Genomic DNA, 3,115 nt, shown 5'->3' on the forward strand with positions numbered 1-3,115 from the left:
ACCAGATACCAGGGGAATGCAGAGGGGCCCCTCAAAAGCCTCTGAGCTCTAACGGCTCCTAGTCCTGCTTGAGGGTGAACTTTTCGAAGAGATACTTGCCCAGCAAGTATCATATGGCAAGATTTTGAAGTTCTTCCCCTCCTGCTTTGGACTCATTGACTTCTGGCAGCTCCTTCCCGCACCCTGTTCTATTTCTATGATTCCCTCCTCTTCCCCATTTGCTCCAGCCTTTGTCACAGGAATGGTCCATTTGCCTATCTAAAGAATTAGCTTTCTTTTCTTATCCATGCTGATAACCTAGGCACAGGCTGATTTTTGCACCCAGGGGGCTGGCCAGCCTATGGAGGTGAGTCAGGTGGTCGTCCATCTTCTTGATGAGTTTCACCTCCTCCTCCAGGAAGTGGTTCTGCAGGAAGTCGCCGAGCTGAGGGTCTGCGGGTAGAACCCAGGGCCTGCAGATCCAAAGGGCCTGGTTCAGATTCCTCTCCAAGCCCATGGCAGCTTCTCTGTAAGCCTGAGTTTTGCCCACTCATCTTGAGGGGGCAGCAGCACATCCTGGAAGAGGATGCAGCCACCGAGTTGGCTTTGCATCTCTTAGAGATGCTCATCGCCCTCTCACTTCTGCTTCTCCATCAAGCAGAAGAAGTGGACAACGCCCTCGAGAGCCACATCATCACTGTGGAAATAGAAGCCCAGAGAGAGTAGGTGTGGGGCCTGCAGAGGCAGGCTGGCCAGACGCTTGATGGCAGCTTCCACCTCAGTGGAATAATTCTGAAGAATTTTGGCAATAAGAAGTTAAAAAACAAACAAACCACAAAATGGTGTTGGCTAGTCTCGGAGGCTGAGGATGGCTGAGGAGGTTCTGAAGGTGGTGACTGAAAAAGACAGGAGGGTGGTCGGAGGCGGGAAGAAGGGGCGTCCCTGGGTCTGTTCGGAGCCAGCGCCCAGGGCACTGCCACAGAGCAGTCAGCAGGCTCGGCCACGATGGCCACTTCTGCCACTTCTGCCACTTAGCAGAGAACCGGCAGGCCCGTGGGAACGTGGGGTTTGGAATCAGACAGTCCAGGCTGTGGGTCTTGGCTCTGCTGCTTCCTAGCTGCCCACAGGCCTTGGACAAGTCCTTTAACCTTCAGAAACCTCAGTCCCCTCATCTGTAAAGAGCAGGAGTATGAGCCATTCACAGGGTTCTGGGTTGATTAAAGCAAGTGCTGGGCATTTAACAAGGGCCCAATAGGTCTTAACCCTACAGCTGGGTGGTTTAGCTCCTGCTGCTCCAAAGATCACGGGTCCTGTCTCCATGATCAGCATGAGGCCGCCCGGGGCCACTGGACGTAGGGCAGGGTGGCCACCATCCCTCTCTCAGCATTTCTTCCCCTGTCACACTCACTAACTGCCCTCCTGGGGAAATAAGCAGAAGTGCCCCGGGTACAGGGAGGGGGCCTGGGGGTGGTGAGTGATCATTCCGACTGTTACTTCTCAACTTCCTGCTTCTGACACACACCAGAGCTGGCCTCTGGGTTGGAGCCGGTGAGGAAGTGGGTGATCCTGTTTCTACACAGGCCTTAGAGCTGTTACCAAATTGGTAACATCGCATACATGCTCAAATCTGCCCTGTTGTATGAACTGGAGTGTGTTTGTGATGAGAGAGGAGGAGAAGTCATGGAAGCCAGCAAGGAGCAGCTGTGCAATGGGGGTGGGTCCAGGCGGGAGGGGGAAATCCCATGGGTGCAGGTGCCCTCCTTCCTCTGGTCCAGCACCTTCCTCAGTCTCTGGTTAATGCCCAGGTGATGGGTTATGCATCTCGGCCCTGAAGAGAGCTAATCACAGTCACCCACACGGTGCAGGGGACATAACTGCACAGGCAGATGCAGCGGAGTCTATTTATTCCCTTGTCCCTTCAGCCCTTTTTGATGTCAAGGGAACTTGTTTACTTCTGTTCAGATGGAAACAGTTGACACTTTCCATATGAAGAAGGGAACACGTGCAGAGCATGGTTGACTTCAGGCTGGGCACGCTTCTTAAACACTTCACCTGCGTTGCTGGTGTAATCCCATGAGGCAGCTACAGTCTTTAGCACAAATTCACAGGTGAGTGCACTGTTACTCACGAGGTCGGGAATGAGCACACATTGGCACGGCTAGTGAGGGGCAAGGCCAGGCTCTGACCCAGGCCTTCCAGCTCTGCACACTTAACCACCATGCGTCTTGGCCTCCTCCTAAGGGATGGTCTGCCTTGGAGGTGGTGGGCTCCCCATCCCTGTGGCTGGCAGACATCAGTCACTGAGCTGGACAGATGTCTCTTCCAGGTGTTTAGCGTATCCACTCAGAGCTGAGCACTCTGCCAACACCTCTCATGTCATGCTTATGCCATCCCTGCTGCCAAGGGCAGTGGTTGGTAAACTCATTAGTCAACAGAGCCAAATATCAACTGTACAACGATTGAAATTTCTTTTGAGAGCCAAATTTTTTAAACTTAAACTATATAGATAGGTACATTGTTATCAACGTAATTAGGGTACTCCTAAGGCTTAAGAAGAGCCACACTCAAGGGGCCAAAGAGCCGCATGTGGCTCGCAAGCCACAGTTTGCCGACCACCGGCCTTGAGCAATCACCCCACTTTATAGATGAACAAATTGAGATTGAAGAGATTGCATAATGGCTGAGGCCTCCATGCTGGGAGGGCTGGAGCTGGGAATCCAGCAGGACTGCTCAACCCCGATCCTGAGCTCTTCACTTCTTACCAGGGGTGATTTCCAAGGGATTAACTTCAGGAGGGCTGGGTTGGACTAGTTAGCTGTGATGGTCCTGGCTGGTCTAAGATCTCTAGGGACTAAACATCTGACACATAAAGGGGCAAACTCTTAAACAGAGCTGCTATAACTAGTGGCTAGGCCAAAAATATTAATCATCACATTTCAGGTTTTATATTTAAGGAAATATTTCTCTTCCAAGGCTCCCCCACCCTTGAAAAGCTGTGCAAGGAGCAAAGAGTAAGTGGACTTTAAAGTACCTCTCTCTCTCTCTCTCTCTCTCTGGCAGATCTGTGCAGTTATTGCTTGTGTAATCCCACGAGGCAGCTATAATCTTTAGCACAAATTCACAGGTGAGTGCACTG

The sequence above is a fragment of the Myotis davidii genome, unplaced genomic scaffold (assembly GCF_000327345.1).
Source record: "Myotis davidii unplaced genomic scaffold, ASM32734v1 scaffold190, whole genome shotgun sequence".
Lineage (NCBI taxonomy): Eukaryota > Metazoa > Chordata > Mammalia > Chiroptera > Vespertilionidae > Myotis > Myotis davidii.